The 25,844-nt window shown below is 33.5% G+C and overlaps 1 protein-coding gene across 1 annotated transcript in view; it reads right to left on the reverse strand.

Annotated features, from left to right (window-relative positions):
- The window catches only part of FOXP2 (forkhead box P2), a 599,809-nt gene that overhangs the window by 496,192 nt on the left and 77,773 nt on the right, over positions 1-25,844 (reverse strand). The window contains exon 2 of the mRNA XM_037836341.1: positions 20,932-21,073. The gene's annotated coding sequence lies outside the window, so the exon portion shown is untranslated. The remainder of the gene's footprint in view (positions 1-20,931; positions 21,074-25,844) is intronic.

Below are 25,844 nucleotides of genomic sequence, written 5' to 3' on the forward strand. Positions count from 1 at the left end.
TTGCCCACAGCTGGGTGGGGCACATTCCAAGCAAATCAAACCATCACAAAAACGCCTGCCCCACAACAAGAACCACAAAGATATGGCATTTGGGGGACACAACACACTCAAACCGGCACAGGGGTTATACATTTGTGGGATTTAATTTTACACATAATTTTTAAAGTTCTCTATTTGAATCTGTACATCACCAAAATGAAACTTCTATTTTAATGGAAACATCAGCTCAACAAACATTCTAATTGAGGATAGAATAATAAAAGGCTAGTATTGACTTACTTTGTAACCAGATCAAATGTATTCAACTATCATAGTTTGAGACACAACTTTGTATACAAATGATAAAATAAATTTTTAAAACCGATGTTTACATATGATAGGTTAATTTAAGTTTCATGCACACATGATTTTTGGGGTATGGTAATCAAGTGAATCAATCATAAGACAAAGTTATTGTGAAATGGAGTTATTTGTATAAGGCTTAGGTAAAGTAGATGGGAGGTGTAACAATGTAAAGGAAGTTAAAGCACATTTTTTCGAATTCTGATTTTCTGGGTGGTTCCCCTTGTCAAATAGTGAACTCTTGCATTTCACTTCTGAATAACTGAGGAGATTAATGCATTCAACTGTGGCTCTTTAATTGCTGTGGAAGTTATTCAGAATTTAAATATTATAGCTGTTGTCTCAGTTTTCGCTGTCTAATAAATGAGATGATAAATAAACAAAAAGTTTATATATTCCAAATAGAAGACCATTATGTGCCCCCCACTTCATTCATTAATTCAATAAATATTTACTGCTCTACACAGGGTTAGGCCCTGTTCTAAATGACAGGCTGAGCCAGACTCACACATTCCCTAGCTCCACAGAACTTACATAAGAGTAGGGAAACAGACGCTAAGCACTATGTGTTCGTTACACATAAAAAAAGTAGTCAGAATGAACTGTGGCAAAGAATAAGAGAATAAAGGGGTATGGAGTTACTTTAGATAAGGAGGACTGCACAAGCTCCCAGAAAAGTTGTCATGTAAACTGAGGCCCAACGGATAAGAAGGAGCAGGCCCTGCACAGGGCAGGGAGGGGACATTCCAGAGGCAACAGCAAGTGCAAATGCCTGGGATGAGAGTTTCAGGAACTAAAACAGAAAGCCAGCAGTGTTAAGTGGAGTGAGTTAAGGGAGAAAAAGGGCAATAGATGAGGTAGCAAAGCTAGGCAGGAGTCAGATTACAGAAGACCTTTCAAAGCCAAGGTAAGAAGTCTGCACTTTATTCCAAGTACAAGTTAGGGCTTTAGCATTGAGGAGGGACACGATCCAATTCACATTTTTAATAGAACATACCATGACTATGCTCTGTGGAAAATAAAGTATGGAAGTTCTTAGGTGTTTTTGGTGTCATGAGTCCTGACAGTGTAGTGAAGCCTATACATTCATCCTTGGAATAATATTTTAATGCATAAAATAAAACACACAGAATTAAAAAGAAAATAATCATACTGAAATTCATTTCTATCAAGGAATCCTTGGGCTCAAAGAATCTAGGGTTAAGAACTCCTTGCAAGTGAGCATGAGTGAAAGCAAAGAGTTAAAATGCTGTTGCAGTGAGAAGGAAAGGAGTGGATAATGTAAAGAAAAAGTTGGGGGTTTTGTATTCTTTGCTTATTAGGTAGTTCCAAATTTCCAAGCATAGATAAAGTGTGTGTGCATGTGTGTGTGTGTGTGTGTTTTTAATCAGCCAAATTTCTCTAAATTGTGTATTTATTTATTTTAAAGAAGAACATTTTCATATTTGCTATATGGAACCCAAAAGTCTAAATTAGAGAATTTTTTCTGATAAGAAGTTGTTCCATGGGCCATCATTCATTCTGTGAGCACTTACTGATGATAATGATAAACATAACAAGGGCTAACATTTATTGAGTACTTACTGTATGTTGCAGGCACTGAGCTAATACCTGGTTTAAATTCCCCTAACCCTTTAAGGTAGAATTTTTTTGTATCCACATTTTACAGATGAAGAAATTAAAGCTCAGAGATATTAACTTTCAATATCACACAGCTGGTTACATCAAAGCAGGGATGGAACACACAACTAAATCCAAAATCAGCTGTTTCTGGGCAACCACTCAGTCCTGAGCTAGCAATAATTGGAGCCCAAAGAACTATAAGTCAGGTCACAGAACTGAAAGAGGTGACAAACTGGTTTAAGAAATAACAAACACACAACATTACTGGAATAAAGGAGACAATAAAAATATGGGCTTGCACAAGTACTACGAGCATTAATTGTTCTGAGAAAGAAAAGGACTACATTTAGTGGGGGAATGTTTTAGGGAAAATGTAATATGTGAATGGTTTTTGTAAACCTAGGTTAGATTTAGATAATCTTAAAGGTGGAGGAAGTACATTTTGGTAATGAAGGCAGTGAATCACATGAAGTAACATGGTACTGTCAACAGATGGATTTAACGGCAAAAACACTTACCAAATTCTAAATTTCTAACCTCCTAGCTTGAGATTTTTAGAAGGTTACTTAAATTCCTTGTTATTCAATATTCTCATTGGTAAAATGTCTTTAACATCACCTGCTTTTGAAATTATATGAATGTATGTTGCAAACTGAAAAGCAGTTTCCCTTAGCAGTTTTGCATGTGTATATTAAATAGCATAGGGAACTGATGATTTTTCCTTAGGTTTTGCCAAAAGTCAGAGACCTCATATCATGCTGTTTTCATTTGCTTTTCTTTTCCCATATAGCCCCATTGAAGAATTTAGTAATATATTATGATTCTTTGTTGCATGTCTCATTTGGAATTTTCCATTTCTACACATCAATGAAATGCTGAAGGTGAACCTAAACCCTTTCTTCCAGGCATCCTCTTCCTGGAATCCAGTTCTGTCATACCTGTTTCTGAGTAATGATGATAATGGTTCATAATGCCTTAATGTGTCACTCCCTCTAGAAAGAATTTCTGCTTAAAATTAGCCCCCAAAGTCCTATAGTTTAAAGTTGACAAGTAAAATAATTCCAGGTCTTGCAGAAATAATGAGGAGAAAATCTGAGTTTCTGGGACATAAAGACGTTTGGGTCTTTTTAAACCATACTGTCAAGGAGTGGCAGCCATTTTGAGGAAATACATTAGTCAATCCAACATTAAAATTTGAAAGAAATACGTTAAGAACTATCAAATAAGCAATGATAAATGGGGTGTTTCAAGACTAAAGCAGAAGGCTTTGGCCTTTTAAAAAAATAAAGAAATCAAAAATAGATATGGCAAAATAGTAACATCTATTGAATCTGAATGGTGGGTATATGCATTCTGCTAAATTCGGTTCTGTCCTTTTTTTTTTGTATATTTTCAGCATTTCTTAACTTGGAAATAACAAATCTTAAAAAGAAGAAATAAAGGACCTTTTATTACAATGAACACATAGGTACTGTCAAAGCTACTTCCAATTTTAATGTTTCTCTTTTTTTTTTATACTAACTAATCCGGCAGCTGAATATGACAGGCTGGATAAAACACATCTGGACTTAACAAAACACTTTATCCAAATTTTTATGAATTCATGACTAAGACAAGGTAAGGTTTGGGGCTTTTCCTAAACCCAAAAATCATAGCAGAGTATCACTAATAGCTAATGTTTAAAAATCTAGTAATATAGCCAAACAGCTACACTGATATACTATTATTGTATTGTATGTGTTTATATTATTATTGTAAATAATATAAACACATACATAATATCATGTATACCAGACACTTTAAGAAATATAATGCTAATATATTACAGTTTTCATAGAACTTTCAGCTACATTATTTCCATTAACAGTAGATATTATAAATTGCATTTTCTGTAGAGAAATAACTCAAATGTTAATTCAACACAAGTCTTGATATGCCAGCTGAAAAAAGTACCGTTTGGCATATTTTCAGTTAAAGAAGGCTCTCTTAACTTGTTGAAAGTACTTAATATGCTAATTGTATAAATGATAATTGAATATGATTATGAAATATAATTTATATTTCTCTACAAAGTTTAGCTGACACTTTAATAGCAGTCTTATGCTTCTACAGCTGAACATGTAAACCTTAACCTGAAAACAAATTATTAAATAATGTGATAGCAAAAGCTAAACAAGAATGTCATCTCTATGTTTGTGCAGATTAAACATCGAGGCACAAGTGCTGTATTTAAAGTATACTTAAATAATACAAGGCTAATTTCTAATCAATTTTTCAAAAAGGTACAAGTATTTTTTTGCTTTGTTTTGTTTTTTTTTTAAAAACACACAGCCCCAAAGTCTGGACTTTTGTGATACAGACCTCTATCAAACATCTTCCCCACCCCCAAATACACACCAATCCTAAGGATCCCTGCAGGCAGCCAACAACTGCTGTATCTGTGGAATGTGCTCTTTGAACTGTACAAAAGCCTTCAGCCTTTACTGCATTCTGCAAACAAAAACTGCCAAGTGCAATTATTTCTCTGATTTAACATAATACAAGTGTTGCATCCCCCCACCTTAACTTCCCTAGTGCCAGCAACGGCCTATAATGTCTACATTGATGAATGCACACACAAAAAAAATCATTTTTCCCAGTCAAAATTAAATTCGTTTTAGTAGTATAATAGTTCATCTGAACATACTACAAAATTCAACAGGCACCATATTCCCTTTTGTGTATATGTTTTAAGAATTTTATTTCTGTAGATGGATTCAAGGATTGAATGGGATTAGTCCTTTTAATTATATGACTGGGATCTTCAGCTTGAAATCTTTCTTTTAAAAATACAAACACAATAGTTGTTTATATTCAATTCATTTACCAAAAAAACCTCATTAGGCCTAATAAGAATATGCCCTTCTAAATGTGAATATCTCTTGATAGTCTAAAGAAAATGGAAAAGTAAAAAGCAAACTAAGCCCTAAGATAGAGTTGCACAGATATTTAAACTCACCTACTAGTTAAATGTCAGAATATTCTTCTAGCCTGGATCCCACATAAACTGCTTTCTTCTACTGAGCATGCCCTTGACATTATGCATACCTGAGTATTTTTCTTTCTTAAAAAGATAATATTAAACCCAGTACAGAAGAGTTATTTCTATTTTTCATGTACATTGATGTTTCCAATTGTTGGTTTGTATAAAATAATTATCAACTGCATTATTCTTTTTTTAAATATTTGAAGTTTTGCCCTGAAAATTAAGTTATGAATAGATAAGATACTATCACTTACTTTACACACAGAAACTAATTATCAAGTAGAACTAGACATTGCAGAAGATGCCAAGAAAAGATAAGACACAGTTTTGTTCAAAAGAAGCCTACAATCAATTTAAGGGGAACAAGCATAAATGCATAAAGCAATTAAAGCACAAGAAAAAAAAATTGATGCGATATATTTCCCCTTTAGAATTAAAAAGAATTTGTTCATTTCATGCCCAGTTTTACTTAAGTTCAGCCTCATACCTTTTCAGAGAGCTAGAGGCATCTTGCTTAGGGTGTTACAAGCAAGGCTGAATCTAACTGGCTTAGAATTTGAACCATCCTCCACATAAGGATTTCTTTTCTCTTTCTACCAAATCTTGATCTTCTGTGTCAGTCAAGTCACTTCTTCCCACTGATCCTATAAAAGCCTTTTTCTTTCATGGTTAGGTCATATAGTATTTTATCTTTTCATTGATGCATTTATTCAAAAATATTTATTAAATAATAACCATACCTAGCAAAGGATAGTTGAACTATAAGGCAGTTAAAGACTCATGCTTTAAAATCAGAAATGTGAAGGTTCAAATTCTGGCTCTTTAACTTAGTAACTGGACAAGCTACTAAACTTTTCTGAACCTCAGATAAATCTTCTGCAAAATATTCATAAGTGACATAAAGGAAGCTGTCATGAGGAGGTAGTGCTTGAACTGGGTCTTGAAGTACAGTGAGGGTCCATCTGTTATATAATCAGAGGAGCACTTTCCAAACAAAGAGAACAGAACATGCAAAAAGACATGGAGAGCATGATATTCTTGAGGAATCACTATACAAACAGTAGTTGTAAAACATTTTAGGTTGTAGCAAGTTAGGCTGAAGAGGGTTTACATGCATGTTATACTTTGATGCTTGATTATATATGTAAATACATAAGAGACCAGAGTCTGGTTAAAAAAAAAAAAAAAAAAAGAAAAAGAAAAAAGAAACATAATTACCAAGTTTGAAATCTTAGGATCATCCTGATCTTTTATCCCATGAATCCATTATCAAGTTCTAGAGAAGGAACAGCTTTCATAAAGGCTACAAGGCACAAAAGAACTTGAAGCTATCAATTTATGAAATTAGACCAGAGTCAGTGGAGTAAGAAAGAAGAGTCAGAAATATATTGAGTAGAGAAGAAGTTGCTGGGTAGGCAGACAGGTCCTATTCTTTCAGGAACTTGTAGACCTATTTGAGGAGTTAGGATTTTATCTCAATTTTAAGAAAAAAGCAACTGCAAACTTTAAAGCAGAAAATAAAAATCATACAATATTTTTTTTTGTTTTTAAAAAATGGGCAAAAGATTTTATTTAATACATTTCACTAACAAAGATACACAGATGACAAAGTAGCATATGAAGAGATGATTAACAACATTAGTTGTTCAGGAAATGCAAATTAAAGCCACAATAATATACCACTATTAGAATGACTAAATTTAAGTAGATTGACCATACCAAGTATTGACAAAGAAGTGGAGGAACTGAAACTCATACATTCATGGTGGAAATGCAGAATGGCACAATCACAACATACTTAACAACACAGAAGAGATGAATGAACCTTACGGGGCTGACAGATATGTTCTGTACCTTGATTTTCATGGTAGTGTCATAGGTGCACACAACTGCCAAAGTTGTTGAATTGTACATGTTAAATAGTTGCACTTTATCACATATGAATTTTATCTCGATAGTGTTTTAACAAAAATGAAAATTAACATTTTGAGGTTTTTTGTTTGGCTTTTTTTTTTTTTTTTTAGCATTTTCAATTATACAGTCTATAAAGTCACATAAGGTGAAAGCTGCAGCTCAAGGACTTCCACATTCATTGGAGTCAAAGAGTTTTTCACCAGTATGAATTCCTTTATGCTGAAAAGTGATGAAGACGTGTTAAAGACCTTCCCACATGTCTGGCATTCAAAGGGTCTCTCTCACTATGTGTTCTATCATGCACAACAAGGGAAGAGGAGGTTCAGAAGGCTTTCCCACATACTTGACATTTGTAGGGTCTTTCTCCTATATGACCCCACCTAGAACAACAACACTAGATCTACAAGTAAAGGCTTCTCCGCATTTCTTACATTCATAGGGTTTCTCACCAGTATGAACTCTCCCATGTAGAGTAAGTTGCATGCCCTGGGTAAAGATCTTCCCACAATCCTTGCACTGGTATGGTTTTCCTCCAGGGAGAATTCTCTGATGTTCAATCAGACAAGACAGACATACGAAGACTTCTTACACTTATTACATTCATAGAAGTTTTCTCCAGAAAGAATTTTCTGATGTCTAATAAACTGTGCACTTTGAGGGAATGCTCTGCCTCACTCTTTACATTCATAGGGCTTTCCTCCAGTATTAATTGATCACTAAGGGCTGAGGAATGGCTGAAGGCCTTTCTACATTCATTGGATTTATGGGACTTTTCTCTCACAAAAGTACTCTCATATTGAGTGAGTAATCTGGATGAAGATTTTCTAACATTATTTACATTCATAGTGTTTCTCACGTGTGTGAATTCTCTCATGCTGGGTAGGGTGTGCCCTCTAGCTGAAGGATAACTACATTTATTGCATTTACAGGATCTCTCTCCCGTGTGTAGTCTTTGATATGGCATGAGAGCTAAGTGACAACTTAAGTATTTCCCACAATCTGGTCATTGGATCCATGTCTTTCCTATATAACGTCTCTCAGAGGGAAAAAGGTGCATATGGTTGGAATACAAATTTCACTTTCCTTACTTTTTTTTTTTTTTTGTATGTTTTATTAACATGTCACTGCGAGACAGTATTTCATTAAACCCTTCCATGTAGTTAACTCCTTAACCTCTGCACTTGACTCCTTATCTTCAGTTCTCCCCTAACAAAGCCAGATCCCAATATTTATTTTTAAAGTTCATTCTTGCTACTTAATGAATTGGAAGGAAAAAGTGTATAAATAATTGAGTGAAGCAATTAGGAAGTTATTACATGGTCTATGTGAAAGATCGGTGTCAGTAGAATGGGGAAAGATAAACACATTTGGGATCCAATTTAAAGGCTGAATCAAGGGGACTTGGCGAAGTCTCTGACTGAAGATGAGGAGAGAGATATCCAGATGACTCCACAGTTCTGATATAAGAAACAGAGTGTTATTTATTAGAGCAGAAAATGTCAAAAAGGAAGAATATTTTTGATAAATGGGGCAGGAGCTGGCAATGCACTTAACTTTGTACATGTATTTAGGCAGAGGCCTAAGGAACAGTTAAGTAGATACAAGGAGAGGCAACTGTAAATTCAGATCTCAAACTCAGAAGAGAAATATGGGCTAGAGATACAAAACTGGGAGGCTCAAACACTAGTGATGGTAGTTAAAGCTTTGGGAGTAAGTGAGCTCATCATAAAAACGTACTGAGTATGAAGAAGGCAAGGATAGACATAGGAGAACACCCATATTCATAAGGTGTGAAGAAAAAGGATCCACAAAGGAGACTTAGGAGGAGTTAATAGTGCGAACATGAGACGATAGAAGGAAGAAGCAGTCAGTAGCGTCAAGTACTTCAGGGAAGACAAGTGATTGAAAATTGTTCTTTAGATTTAGCAACAATAACATCATCCAGGGGCTGCTGGTTAAATATGGCAGACTGAAAACAGGCATTTATATCCACTCCATCTCTAAGTACTTATACAATGACAATGCAGTAATAAAAAGTTACGTATCCACACAAAGATCACAGCAGAAGAGATGATATCCATTAAGACAAACCAACATATTTCTGGAAGATAGAAAAGTAGTGATGAATGACTCAGAGTGGTGAAAACTGAAATGCAGAAGCATTTGCCAGTGATAATAAAAAGGGTGTTAAGATAACAAGACTCTAGAAATGTACTAGAATTAGAGACACCAGATAACAGAGAAGGGGGATGGAGAGCTGAAAACAGGGGGGTTCTGTAAAACTCTTTCTGAGGAGCTACTGGATCCTTACTCTCCTTCCTCAGCCCTGTAAGCCAGTGACTCTCATTTCCCCCATGCCAGCAGGAGGCTCTAGACAAGGATACCAGGCAAGGCATGAAACAGGTGAGATAAAAGCTAGGAGATTTAGAATTCTATATCCTCACTGTGTAACTCTCCCAGCCCCCTTGGCTTATTCAATTCCCAGGTTGCTTCCCAGCTTATACTACCAAATCAAAAAATAAGAGGATATTAACTTGGGGGGAGGGCTGGAGGGGTGCAAAACAAATGGATGGCTTCCTGCCTTATCACTCTATACAGTAGATTCCTCAGTTAAAACTTCAATATATGCATAAACTTTGAATTAATTTTTTAGTATTTCACTAAATAAATGGACAGCCAAGGATCAACACTTATTTGAGGAAAGCCACTATATCTAAAGAAAAGATTATAAACAAAAAGAAAAAAACAAGCAAATGGAAGATTCGGGACAAAAAAGAGGAGTATGAGAACATTTCAAAACAACAAAGTGTATTATGGAAATCCACAGAGAGATAAGAGAAGATTCTGCACCCATAAAACAATAACCGGGTGTTGTTTAGTAAAAGCAAGCAAACAAACAAATGAAAAAAGAACATTCAGAAAACAAGACACACAGAAGTAAAAAATAACAGAAATAAAATTTTTGATGAAAGTTTTCAAGGATAAATTTGGGGAAATTTCTCAGAAAGCAGAATAAAAATAACAAAAAGATAAAACCTGGAAAGAAGAAAATAAGACAGGACATCTGACGTATTTAAGATCAAGAAATGGAGAATGAAAAGAGAGGAAACTATTAAAACACTAATACAAGAAACCACCCTTAACCCGAAGAACCTGAGGTTCTAAACTGAAAGGATCTACCAATACCCAGCAAGATGAACTTGAAAAGACCCACAGAGAAGGAGAGGGGAATGACCACAAATAGGCTTGAGGGGATTTTTGAGTAACAGAAATAATCTGATTGTGGTGATGGTTGCACCAATATATAAATTTACTAAAATTATTGACTTGTACATTTATAATGGGTGAATTTTACAGTATATAAATTATATTTCAAGAAAACCTTTAAAAAACAAATGTACCAAGACACATCACCATGAAAATTCAGAATAGAGGTAAAGAGAAGACCTTAAAAGTTTCAAAATGGAAAAATTAGATCATATTCAAAGGAGGCACTTCCTGGGATTAAAAAAATAGAGTTTTCAATGTGTAGAACATACTTCTATTAAATACCTCTTCAGAGCAGCAGGTTGTAGGTCATGTGCCCAATGTCCTATTAGTTATGTAGGCAGTAATACATTAATACAACAAAATATAAGATTTAATATTTTCAGAAGAGAAATTATAGAAAGGAATAAAAGTTCTGAAAAATGAATAATGAAATACATGAAACTGAGATTTGATGACCCAAGAAAACAATGTGGCACTATAGTAGGTAACATAAGCTGATCCTTGATCTTCTGGTTTTTGTAAAAGGTACACAAAAGCAAAAACAAAGAAACTTGACTTTTGCAGCAGAATTCCCACTTAAGGAGGGGTTATTACACATTTCCTATGTTTCTTATCATATCTTGCATTTTATAATGGTTATTTCTGCAATTATCTGCCCACTCCACAAGACTAAATGTATCCTGAGATTAGGACCATATCTTCTTTATTCAATGTCCTTTTTGTACATACTACAGAGTATAGCATAGATCCTCCCTCAAAATTGTTCAAGGAATCAATAAATTTATCAAAACATTATTCAATTATTCAACTTCTAGCCTGTAGAAAAGGATACTGGTGGTTCAGGAAGCATAACAAGATGTGGGGAAAATGTACGGGAGTTATATCCCAGAAAAAAAAAAATTCTGAAAATGATGATACTCTCCCTGTCTCCCTCAGAATGGACTTAAACTAGTAATATTTATAATTTTAGATATATATATTTTTAAAGGCAGATTAGACATGAAGCCACTATGATCTAGCTATGATTTTTTTTTAATTCCAGTGAACCATTTTTTAGCTTAATTAACAAGTCATTTCTTTCAAGCACAGCCTTACAGTTCATTAACTGCACAAGCATTATGAAGTCTTCGTATTCCTTTCAACAGTCTTCCAAAAGATTGAATCTCAAGGCAAAAGACTAACTAATGTTCACCTTATAGTACAAAGTAAATAGAGAACTTCTTTTTCTCAGAACATCAAAATCAATATATTCACCAAATATTTATTAAATGTGGATTGTGTGTCAGTAACACTCTAGGCATTGGGGATTCATAGTTGAACAAGACATATAGGAGAATACACACTAGTGAATATAAATGATCAGTATGGGAAATACAGTGCTACTTATGACACTAATTCTTAAAATCTAGTTGAAAGTGAAAAGTATTGTTTTCAAGTAAGAATTTGCTTATACATTAGCATATGTCCCTATAATGAAAATACTGAGATTTTATATTTCTAACACTATCTCAGTTCACATATAACTAGATTTAGAATAGTAAAAACTGACAAATTCAATATCATGTCACTTTAACCATAAAATCTATTAATAAAAGACAGGAATGCAATAGAAATATTATTCTAAAACAGCACAACAAAATAAAACTGTCTTTTGTAGAAGCCTTCTAATTACCAATTAAGTATAAAAAGTTGTGAAAAGTTCAGGAGTAGGTAAACAATGAGCATTCAATTAAAATAACACGTATGCAATTTTTACTCTGAAAATATATGACATTTTGAGTTATTTGATGTGGGTTTGTTAATTCAAAACACATTTGCTTGTGGGGGCAAGACTATGTTGATGTCCATGATGAAAAAGAGAAAGAGATAATGATTGCAAGATATTCTGTGTAGCCACATGCGTTCCCCCTCTGAAGAGAGAAACTGGTGGTTGACTAGATTGCAACTAATTAAAGATCTTGTGAAATAAATGGCAATGAAGTAAAACAGAAATAAAAATGAAATGGTAGGAAACTAGTTAGATTTTGTTCTTTGGAATAAATACTGACCCACCTTATCAAAAGTGGCCTAATTTAAGAAGAACCTAGATTAACGGTCTTGCTTTGGTCATTCTGTCAACGTTAACTGTCTGTTCATACTTCTAACAGAAAAGATAAATTGGTATTATCTAATAACAACTATAAAATAAAACACGCTACTTTCATAAAACAACTGGAAGAACCAGAGCAAATTTTGGATCACTCTGCCATTGTACCGAGGATCAAATTTTCCATAATAATGTCACATTTGTGTTAATATATTAATTTAATTATATAAACTTTCCAAACTGATTCAGCATATAATTCCACTGGAAGATGAAAAACCAAGATCAAAATACATGCAATGGCTGTGTTAAACAGCGAAAAATAGAATTCTATTTAAGAAAAATTCAAATATTGAAAGAAGCTACCACAAGTGGATTTGGGGAGAATTCATATGAATTTTAATGGACATCAGAATGAGCATTTTACAGCAATATAATGACAAATAATGTAACAGTGAAAATAATAATAGCAGACACATTATTTAATCTATATGCCAGGAACTGAGCAAGGTGTTCCATCTCCTCCCGCTATACTTCCCCCAAATCCCTTGATGTCAAGCTTTACATAAAGTCTTTTAAAATGGCAACACTTAGACCCTCCACTTATTGATGTGTATGATTTATAATAAAACCAAAATTATCACTTAATGGTATAATCCCATTAGAAATAAATTTAGCAATATATAATAAAAACAAAGATTCAGTATCCTAAAACTCAGACATTCTATTTTGAGTTATAACTTTAGGGAAATATTCAAATATGCACAAGAAGATATATATGCAGATACTTTCATTGTATTGTTTCAGAGTAGTAAAAAATGGAAAACAATTGAATTATCCATCTATAGGAGAAGGGATTTAAAAGTAACCAAGCTTTATTCAAACCACAGAATGATATTGAGCAGTTAAAAATTGATGAAATGTTACCCACCAAAATGGCAAAAATGAAAAAAGACCAACAATATAAATGTTGGCAAGGTGTGGAACAACTTGAATTCTCATGCACTAATAGTGGGAGGATAAATTGGTACTATCACTACAGAAAAACCTTTGGCAGTGTCTACTAAAATTGACACTACCATACAGATAATAATACACACATTGAAGTTGACACTATGTGTCTTAATTTTCCAGGGCTACTGTAACAAAGTACCCCAGACTAGTTGACTTAACAAAAATCTACTGCCTCACAGTTCTGGAGGCCAAAAGTCCAAGTTCAAGGTTATGCAGGGCCATACTTCCTCTTAAAAGGAGAGAATCTGTTCCATTTCTCTCTCTCCTGGCCTCTCACGGGTGGCAATCCATGGTGTGCCTTGACACACCTCAATCTCTGCCTGTCATGGGGCTGCCTCTCTCTCTGTCTCTCTCTTACAGACTGTATCTAAAATTCCCTCTCCTTATAAGGACACCAGTATAACGGATTGTAACCCAACCTAATCCAGTCTGGCCTCATCTAAATAAATAATATCTTCAAAGATCCTGTTTTTCACAATACAGGGGCTAGAACTTGAACATGTCATTTTGGGGGACACAATTAAATTCATGACACTGAGATACAGATATCCTATAATACAAAAATTTTACTCCTGGGTACACAGATATACATAAGATGTAAAAGATATGTACAAGAATCTTATAAGCAGTATTATTCTTAATAGTCCAAATCAGGAAAGCAGTCTAAATGCCCCAGAATAGAATGGATATAAATAAAGGGTGGTATATCCATGCAATGAAATGCTATGTAGCTCTCAGAATAGACACAGTTAACTACACACAATGGAGGAAGCTCATTAACCTAATATTGAGAAACAGAAGCCAGACATAAAAGTCTACATACTAAATGATTCTATTTATATAAAGTTCAAAATCAGACAAAACTAATCTATGTTGTTAGAAGTAAAGTTACTCTGGTGAGGAGGAGGGTATAATAAGCAGTGTGGTAAAAAGATTAAGGGACTTTATGAGTGCTGGTTCTTGAGCTGAGAACTAATGTACAAGAGTGTTCATTTTGTGAAAAAATCATCAAGATGTGTATTTATTATTTGTGCCGCTTTCTATATAGTATACTTCAATAAAAGCATGCTTAAAAAATTCTAAAAACTAAAAAATTAGACCTGAATGTATCAACATGGAGAAATACCCTAAACAGTTTTGAAAAAAAAATCAGATTTAATATGATGCCACTTATATACATTTTTAAATCACAAAAGACAAAAGTATAAGAATATAGATAAAAACTAACATAAGGACAGTAAATAACTATAGACAGAGAAAAAGGGAAAAGATGATTGGATAAAGCTTTTACTATATTTGTGGCATTTTATTTCTTAAAAAGAGGGCAAGATTTGAAGAAATAAAACAAAATGTTCCATTAAACAAACATGTTTAATGTTACATTAAACAAAGGAACCTACAAATGCTGGAGAGGATGTGGAGAAATTGGAACTCTTATTCATTGTTGGTGGGACTGTATAATGGTTCAGCCACTCTGGAAGACAGTCTGGCAGTTCCTTAGAAAACTAGATACAGAGTTACCCTTTGACCCAGCAATTGCACTTCTTGGTATATACCTGGAAGATCTGAAAGCAGTGATGTGAACAGATATCTGCAGGCCAATGTTCATAGCAGCATTACTCACAATTGCCAAGGGATGGAAACAACCCAAATGTCCTTCAACAGATGAATGGATAAATAAAATGTGGTATATACACACAATGGAATACTATGCAGTAGTAAAAAGAAATGATGTCGTGAAACATATGACAACATGGATGAACCTTGAAGACATAATGCTGAGCGAAATAAGCCAGGCACAAAAAGAGAAATATTATATGCTACCACTAATGTGAACATTGCTGGGGAAGAATGCAGAGGTGTTGGGCTTCCCCACCTCGATGGTTGCTGATGTGTTCACAGACATTGGGGTCTGGTGTTTTGATGGGCTGAGCCCTCTACCATGGGACGTGCCCTTGGGAAGACAGTTACTGCAGAGGAGAGGCTAGGCCTGCTTATAATTGTGCCTAAGTGTCTCTTCCTGAATGCCTCCTTGTTGCTCAGATGTGGCCCTCTCTCTCTCTCTAGCTAAGCCAACTTGGCAGATGAAATCACTGCCCTCCCCCTACATGGGATGTGACACCCACGGATATAAATACCCCTGGCAATGTGGAATATGACTCCCAGGAAGGAATCTGGACCTGGCATCATGGGATGAAGAACATTTTCTTGACCAAAAGGGGGATGTGAAATGGAATGAAATAAGTTTCAGTGGCTGAGAGATTCCAAAAGGAGCGAGAGGTCACTCTGGTGGGCACTCTTACACACAATATAGACAACCCTTTTTAGGTTGTAATGAATTGGAATAGCTAGCAGTAAATACTGAAACTATCAAACTACAACCCAGAACCCTTGAATCTTGAAGACGATTGTATAAAAATGTAGCTTATGAGGGGTGACAATGTGATTGGGAAAGCCATGTGGATCACACTCCCCTTTGTCCAGTGTATTGATGGATGAGTAGAAAAATGGGGACAAAAAAAAAAAAAGAAAGCACCCAGTATTCTTTTTTAATTTAATTGTTCTTTTTCACCTTAATTTTTATTCTTACTACTTTTGTGTGTGTGGTAATGAAAATATTCAAAAATTAATTTTGGTGATGGACACACAACTATATGGTGGTACTGTGAACAATTGACTGTTCGCTCTGTATGACTATATGTGGCTATATCTCAATAAAAAATGTTAACATATGTCAAATTTGAATAGGCAGGTGCCTATTATATTATTTTCTGCATGTTTATAAAATTTCAAAATTAAAATCTTAAAGAAAACTCTCAAGTGGGGTTCTGAAGTAAAGAGAATCTTTAAAAAAAAAACCTTAGTAAAAAATATTCTTAACCAATTGACCCACATCAGCAGATTAGCAAATGTTCTTCATAGCTTAAGTTATCTGAGAACACTGTGTGTGTTTATTTTAGATGAAGATTTTAGGTCTTAACACATTCAATGCCTTTTGGACAAATCTGAAATACATCCCATATGTGGAAAATAATACATTCTTATTTGCAAAACAAGAATTTGGGGTCTTTTCTGTTGAACAGTAATAAAAGCATTAAACATTTAAGAGTTATGCAAAAATGGCCATTAGGTCATATCTGTGGAGACCATATACTTTCAAACAATTCTATAATCCCTGACCCAAGACCACTTTGTTGTGCCATTATGTTATTCCACATGGCTCAAATTGAAATGGAGCATATGAGTAATAGTGGCTGCATGGGTAGAAATGTCAACTCCACAAAATTAGATCATAGATGTATCCACTTAAAAAGAGTTATTTGTTCAAAGAATACCCTACCCCTCGTCCCAGATATCATTTTGCATCATGCATCATTAACGTGGAAGTATACTCTCAACTTGGTCCTTCCATAGGTTTAGAGACTAACATCCATTTTGTGTTTAACAAGTTTTGTCTAATGCATTTTGTATTTAAAACCTAAAGAGATATGGGGAATACATAAGTTCTAAGTAGTTTCTTTTTTTGTTATATTATTTTTAATAGTAATCACTTGAAACTAAGAAGTCAGGATTTCGTGATAAATACATTAGTTGGATGGATTTAATCCTTGTGTTTAAGCATTCTGTTCCCTTGTTATAACCCTATTGGTGTCTGAGAGCAGCCAATTAGCTAAGATTTTAGGTAGTCATTTGCCAATCACAGACACAGACTCAGAAAAGATATTTAGGCAAGAAATATACTTTCTTAGGATATAAGATGTTTTTGTCAGAAAGCCTACCTCCTTATAAGAGAACACAGAGTATTGTTCCTCATTTTGTTGAATTAAAATTCTACAAGGATCCAAATCATTTATGAAGACACTCAGATGAACAAACGTTCCCAAGAAACTGCGTTTTGCTATTTAGTCAAAACTAAATCATGTGAAAGTGAAGTTTCCAGAAAAATTCATCTCTTGCATTTTTTTGTCCTGTCAAAACTGACACATCCCTTTTCAGACATGTAATAAATAAATAATCTTTGTTTCCCATATTCCTATACATCTTCTCAAGTTGACCAATGCACATCTTTTTGGACTGTAATGTAATCAAGATGTAGTAGTATATCATTCTCTGGATTACATGATGAAGGGAAAAAAAAACTATACTTTTATTGCCTGGTAGGAATTTGAAAAAGATATGTAAATATCCTTTAGATCTTCTTTTAAGGATTTATTAACATTCCAGGTATGTTAATATAAAGTTAGGGAAGTACTAGGGCACAAAGAAATAATAACTTTTTAAATACTTCCACATGGTGAAAGAATCCATGTTCCTGAATTCCAGAACCATATCCTTTCCCAAAGCCTTCTCTGCAACAGAACTGAATAAAGAGAATAAATGGCTACATAAAATATTGCACATTAATGTATATAGAGAGACACATAATATACATGCCTATATGTGCATATATATGTATTTATGTCTATATACATATACACATTTATTTTTTTATACACATGCAGACACTTACAAACAGAGAGAATAAAGGGCAAAAGATACACGACTACCATTAAGTGCCCGCTATGTGCCAGGTACTTTTTAAACTTGATCATTTGATCTTTACAGCAATCCTATGAGGAAATTATTATTATAGGGTTTTTTTGTGTTTTTTTTTTCAGATGAAAAATCTTACCTAAGGTCAATATAAAAAATAAGAGGTAGAGCAAATATCTGAACCCAAGTCAGTCAAATGCAAAAATGGGTGCTGTTTCCTCCACTGTATGTTTAAAATAAGTTTTAAATATACTGTAAGTATTGCTCTATGCCTCTTCAACATAATTTTTTTTTTCATTCTGGCACTATGAAGAAACATAGCTGGTTTTTAAAACAAAATCTGATTTTATTCCCAAAATTTCAATATGGAAAGGGAAAGGTTGCTACAAAGATAATTCTTAGTTGAATATGTTCAACATTTAATTCCTTGGTAATCTGGGCTTTGGCCAAGATGAATCAAAATTATAGATATTTTATAAATGCCAAGTTTTCAAAGAAACAAAAAAATAAATAAATGCAATAGCAACAGATGTATTCTCCCTAGACATTTGTGTTGAGTCTAGTTATATCCAAAGCTTGAAGAAAAGAGGAACTTTTATATTTCATTTTTATAAATAATGAATTCCTGGTTTCTCTTAATGTCAACCAACTGAATAAGCTTATATTCATTCTTTCTTAATCAATAGAAAATATTGAGGAAGAAAGAAAGAAGGAAAGGAAAAAAAAAAGGAAGGGAAGGAAAAAGAAAAGAAAGGAAAAAGGGGAAAAAAAGGCAAGAAAGAAGCCCATATCTGATATTTTTATACAGAAATCACAATTATATATTTTTTAATTCTAGTAAAAGAAAGAATACAAAGAGCATTTGTCTTTTTCATTTCCCTTTCAGCATACTCATGTTAAAACTAACAAATTAAACTCCCACTTACAAGAGAAATTTTTTCAGAGGTTGCTGGACAACTGATAAAAAAATTAAAATGTAAAGAAAGAAACCATGAACAACTCAATAAAAATGAGTAGTTCATTACTATAGAATGGATGTTTGTTTACATTTAGTGTAATGCGTATCTGTTTTTTTTAAATCAAAAGAAACATCTATCTTAAAATAAAGACAAGTTTAGGGTAGGTAAATAAATTATCACAAAAATTACTAAACACATTCAAATACAGAGATCATCCCCTATGGACATTAACACCAAATAAAATTTACTGATTTGTAATGTCACAAAATACTGATTTTTAAATTCTAGCTTTTAACTTTGAATATTTAGTGTAGATAGATTGAAATTATTTCAGTTTTTCTCAGAATTCTACTTAACATTGGGATTGCTTCTTCAATTCCTTTTTACTGTGAATTATATAACAAGCAAAAAGTGTCTAAAATAAAGATGTACACCTCAATGGTTTTTCATAAAGCAAACATCAATGCAACCACCAGCCAGGAAAATAAACAGACTGTTGACACACATCAGAAGTTCCTGGACATCCAGGTCAGTCTCTACCACCTCATTCCTCTGCAGTTTAACAATTATTGTTACTTTTGTGGTATCACTTCTCGTACCTCTAAACACAATAGTCTAGTTTTGGAACTTTATATAAGAGAACTCATACAGTATTATCCTCTTTTGCCTGGCTTTTCTCATTTAACATTATGTTTGTGAGATTCAACCATGTTACTGCTGTACTTTGTTCATTTTCATTACTGTAGAGCAGGGAGTAAGCAAACTTTTCTGTAAAGGCATTATTTTCCAATCTTTCATCAACTTCAAACCACTAAATTGGAGTTCATCAAGGATCCACGAAATTTAAATAAGTTTTTTAAGCTTAATCACACTTTTCAATAATAAAAAAGTAACTATAAATGAAAAACAATTGTTTTATGTCATTGAAAGGAATGATAATGTTTGTAGTCTTTCTCCAAAGTATTCCTATCAGTTTAACAACAAAACATCTAAGTCCTAACCCAAAAAGTTCTTTTTGTATGCGTAGTTTCTGCTAAATTCGAGAATCCTAACTTAAAATTATAGATTGTTAGGAATGGCCACAATGTACGGCTATATCATAACGTTCTAAATGAACGGGATTAAAAATGAACCTAGAAATTATGGCGATTTCTCATTGTAGATTACTTTGACAACTCTGACACATGTTATGTCAATAAGAATATAACATTCAAAACATATAAAGATTCATGTTTCAATTGTGAAGATAACGGGAAATACTTGATTTGAGTGCATTCAACTCTAATAGGTATTCATTTTGTATTGCATAATTTGGACTTTCACAAATCAAAAACAAGAATCAGTCGTTGATTCCTGTCACTGAGAAATGAAAAAAGTTAACAATTGTTAAGCAATAGTCTGGTAGTGTAGCCATTACATCATAAATCAAGTGCTTATCACAAAGATGATGTATTAGGTAATTTTCCATATATAAGTGTTAACAACATGAAATTTAATTTTGCTAGACAAGTATTAGCTTCCATTGCCATTCCTTTTCTGCTTCAGAACTTAAGAGGATAAATTTCCAAATTTCTAAACAGCAAATCATTAACACACATCTCTTAATTTCTTCCTAACAAGACAGGGAATCAGTCTTTCCAGTACAATGAGCCCACAAAGTTTATATATTTTGACAGTAAATTATAGGAACAAATTTAGTCCAATTCCATTTCAATGCGACAAAAGGACTTATGTCTCTCTTACAGGGTGGTGGCTTTACATAGATATATTAAGATAGTCTTATTCTCAAATATGAAGCAATATAAAAGAAAAAGAAAGAACCAAAGTTCAGAGCAAAAAGGGATTATCATTGCACATTTGCAGATATTAAATTCAAAGGAAATTACCTTCTTTTCATCAGAACACTTTCAAAATTCTTAACAGTTATCTCCCAGAAAATGCACATAAAACAAATCCATTTTGCATTAAATATTATTAATACAAGGCATTGCCTTTATGTTATTAGTTAATAAATGTTAACACAAATGTAACTAAAAAAGATACCAACCAGAACACCTGTAAATTTTGTAGGGAAAAAATCCAAACAATATTGTTATCACTTTACTTTCTACTAATACCTGAATAGGCACGAAAATAGGGATGGAAAATAAAGAGTATAGATGACTTACATTCAGAGGGTAGACTAATTCTCTCTCCCAGGATTGAGAAGTCTTATTCTTTGTGCTTACAATGCTCCTTTCTCCAGGGTATTCTTCTACTTTCAGAACAGGTCAGGACAAAGCTTCAACAGACTTCTATTATTTGTTTGATCTAGGGGGAAATCATACTTTTAATCAATTATTACAAAGTGCATCAAACTTTCTTCTTATCATGTTGGTGGGGGCAGGTGTTGGCACATCCCATTAATTTCTGTTGGATCTGAGGTGAACAGAAAAAATAGGAACTGCCATTGCTTAACATTATAATAAATAAACCTAGTATTTAAATTAAAGTCACTAAAAGACACCCACATCTATCTTCTTTTCCACTTTTATGGCTAAGCAGCATAGCAGGAGAAAATTAATATTCAAAATCCAAATGACTACAAAAGCCTTCTCAAATGTATTTTCAAAAGACTTTAACATTATTTTGCAAATCCATGAGTTCGAATGGACTGGCAGAGACGATTAGTTATCAAATATTTTTATCCATTCATTTTAATGTTTTAGGGCTAAAGAATTACAGGATGATTACAAAAGTGTAAAGCAAAATCCATTTTTAAAAATTTTAATGGAATAATAAAAAGATGATGATTTCAAGAGCATGAGACAGACCAGAAACAGCAGAAGGTCTGTAAGGCAAGACAAGGAATCTGAAATAAGAATTCAAAAGATGATATAAAGATTGGGAAATTGCTGTTCAAACAAGGCATACTGGGCAAATTAGAGCACAAAACACGAGAATGTTCTAAATCTGGCTTCATTGTAATTCTCTACCAAGTCTATAAGACATAAAAATGCAATGCATCCTACCTTTACAAGGACACAGAAGTGTGATATAGATGATTATCTGAACTTTGGTGGTAAGGGAATTGATCCTACTATATAAATTTTATCAAAATGTTGGTTTATAATAATGGGCACTTTCTGCCATATTAAAATTAAATATTAAGATAAATGTCTTCTATTTGTGCCATAGCTACATCATATTGTCTTTGTTTATCTTAAATTCACTCATTTTCTCTCCCATTAAATAATGAAGTAGAATGTAGGTAAAGCATTTAAAACAAAACTGAAAATAAAATATAGATGTTTGGGGAAAACATTTAATTCTTGAAAACACAGCCTACTGGTGCTTTAAAGCCAGTTTTTGCTCAGAAACTTAAGATTATTATATTTGAGATTTATTTTTTAAAAACATAGTGTGAAAATAGTAAAAAAATAATTAAAAAGAAGCTAATCAATATCTACATCAAAACAGCTAAATATGAAAACCAAAATAACTGTGGCCCAAAACAGTACATCTTGAAACCAAATATCTGGTCACAAACTGATAATCTTGGGACCCCCTTCTGTTTTTAACCATTATAAATAGTACTTAGAATCATTTACCCAGTATCACTCTAAACTAACAAAAACTCAAATTTGATTACAGAACATGAAAGCTATTAAATTCAAGACTAGATTTTTATATAACAGAAACTGTTGTGCACTCTTTTGCAAAGATTCAATTATCTTGATGTAATTTAAAAGTATTACTACTAAAATTTATCAACATACACTTTCTAAATGAATATTTCCATATAGCTATTCAAACATGGATAGTTCTACTTCAGTTTCTAGTGTACAGAAATGGTTTTGCAGTATTTTGGGTCAGTGCAGATCAGTGCACATTCCTTTAGGGAAGCCTTTTGAACGGACAAAGGATGAATGATTGACATCAGTAACAAATACTTTTTGTTGTCTTGGACTGACATGTCATTTATAGCAAAACCTATGCTAATTAATGGCATCCATACCTACCAGATGTGTCAGAGGAATATGCCAGACCCTTCAGAGAATATAGCTTGACTGTGGCTAAAATTACATTATAGATATGTAAATGCATCCCTTTATGAAACTTTTTATGATAGAGAAAAACATGCTTATATATATAATTAGCTATACCTTATATTTTCCCTTGATAAAACTTTTTTAAAAAAGCTAACTATTCCTTGCAAAATTCAACTATTCTACATGCTATAATCTTAACCCTAAAAAAATCGTAGGACATAATGTACTAAAATACTAGTTGGAATCTTCACAGACCACATTATCATTATTGACTTTACCACACTGAAATTTTGTTCACAGACACTCTCAACTACACTAGGAAAGCCTTAACGACTGACTGGAGCTCTATACTAATCATCTTCATTTCCCCATCCCCTAGGACAGAGCATGGTATATAGTGGGTACCATTTTTTTAACTGAACAGTTAATTTCAGTTAAGGTCATAAAAATTATGTATGGCATATTTGTCAATTTATTCAATATATACAAAAAAAGAATCAACAATGTTGGCAACTAAAATCTTTGTTCATTAAATGAGATACACTGGTAAAGAAACTCCCACAGTGTCTGGTACATAGTTAACCATACATAGTTTAATGTGAACTAAAATTATTGTGACCCTACATCTTGGATTGCCTGGGATACATGTGGCTCATATTATTAATAGCTATCATTTTTCTTTCAAAAGCGTCCCAGTTTGGATGAAAACATATATTCATCCAAAGTACCATTAATGTGTTATTATTCATTTATTTCATTTTTTCTTTTTATCAATAAATTATTGTTTTTCTTTTCTGTTGTTCTCTATGATGCTGTTACATGACAAAAACATTTTGTTGGAATTCAAATGAACAAGAATCCATTCTTTCAATGTTTTAGAGATAAGTGGTATTCACATAGAAGGTCTAAGAATTTACTTAACCTTCACATCTTTAAAGCTAAATGTTTTATCATCAGGACAGGAATCACTTTCTAGTTGACAAGCCAAATGTGACTTCTTAGTTCTCAGTTTGCTTAACTTCTCTGCTTTGTTTAACTAATTGTTCACACCTTCCTGCTTAAAGCTCTCCCTTTGGCTTACTTGACAACACCCTCTCCTGGTTCGTTTCCCACCTCTCAGGCCTCCTTTTTTTAGTATCTGGTTCCTATTACAGGCCCTTCCTCAATATCAGTTTCCCCAAGACTTCATTTTTCTCCTCCTCTTTTCTTAGTCTACACTCTTTTCTTGTATCAACCGCCACTTGTTTGCAAATAACTCTAGATAGATAGATGATGATGATGATAGATAGATAGATAGATATCTGCAGTCCACACTTCTCTCCAGACCTGCAGATTTAAAGTTCTTATTAGATATACACTTTCTATCTGGTTCCCCCTCACCCAGTTTCAACTCCCTCTAATCCACACTCCACAACACAGCCTAGGTATTTTTTTCTAAAATGTAGTATTCTTCCCACACCAAGGAGGCAACCAACAGCCATGCAGGTAATGAAATTCTGCTCAGGATTAAAAGGCAACAGAAGAGAAGGGGGTTAATCCAAACCCACTAGAATAAAAATCTGTTCCTGTGATCTCACTTCTAATCCAAACACGTTTCACTTATAAAAATTGTTGCATGTAGTGGTTACATTTCAAGGTAAGTTTTGCTAGAAGGAATGGTATGATAGTCATCAAATATATCATGAAGGTCACAAAAGAAAATACTCAAAGATAAAAGTATAAAACAAGCTAATGACAAGACAAAGGGAAGTTATAGACAACTATGGTAAGTCTCTAAAGGGGTGGTTTTAAACCCCAACAGATTATTGCATTACTTCTTTGTAGGAAAGCAGGCTTGGTCTTAATAAATCTGAATTTTCAACAGAGGCTGAAAAACCTTTTGGGGGGGGTGGGGAGATTGTTGGGGAGGTAGGGGAAGGAGGAAGAGAGTGGGAGAGAGAAATCCAATTTATAAGATTTAATAACTAATTTCATATTTTAAAAAAGTAACAGAGTAATTAAGGCCAACAAATATTTACAGGAATTATAAGGGACATGGACCACCAGTTTTTGACCTTGGGATTAAATGGACGGGCTAGCCTGTAGCCTAATAGTGATATATAACATGTTTCTAAAAGAAAGTCTAGTCTGAGTTCTTAACAACAAATGAAGAATCCTTTGGCATACAGTCCATTTACATTTTGAGAAATGTTTGCTATTTAATTTTTATTACCTTAAAACAGGCTGTGAAATCAATTTCCCATTCTGTCTTTTGCTCAGTTCTTTATCCTACGCTGCCTCTTAAACATCTTCACTTGAACATCCTGGTTTTGACCCTTCTAAAAATCAATATTAACTTATAGATCATCATTTTTTTTTTTCTCAAACCTTCCCTCTACTCATGAAAACTCAAATTTTCTTAAATATATACCAAAGAATACTACATATCTCTAAAACTCCTTGTAAACCACAATTTCTCCTATACCTCTATAATGATAGTTTTTTTCCCCATTACCCCAATGACAATTTCAAATCCACTCCCTGCAGGTCCATCAAATCACACTCACCATTAATCTTTTCAGAATGTACCAGAAACTGACAAGGTTTTCAAATATCTAATATATTTTAATAGTCTGTGAGACTGGCATAGGAGGACAGGAAAGAAACAGATAACAGTTGAATTTAAAACTTTGACTTCAAATCATATAAATATTTCCCTGGTGCCATTTCTAACTAAAGGATCAGTTTGTATGGTTTAACAGAAGGGTTCCTCAATACCTACCAAGTAAACCAAAACTCATTAGCCTATCACCTAGGCCAATTCACTTAGGATCAAATTTGCCTATTACTTTGTCCCATTAGTCTCCTCTACATTCCAAAATCAAGCTCAACTATTTGATGTTTGCCTTTATCAGCCTTTATAGTCTCAATATATTCCACCTGAATGACTCTCTCCTCTGGAAGTCTATATGTCCAAATCATACCATACCTGTCAAGCCTCCAAGAAGCACTCCCTCCTTCTCTTTGCCAGAAGTAATTAACTTACACAGCATTTCTTTGGAGCTTCTAGA

The sequence above is a fragment of the Choloepus didactylus genome, chromosome 5 (assembly GCF_015220235.1).
Source record: "Choloepus didactylus isolate mChoDid1 chromosome 5, mChoDid1.pri, whole genome shotgun sequence".
Classification (NCBI taxonomy): Eukaryota; Metazoa; Chordata; class Mammalia; order Pilosa; family Megalonychidae; genus Choloepus; species Choloepus didactylus.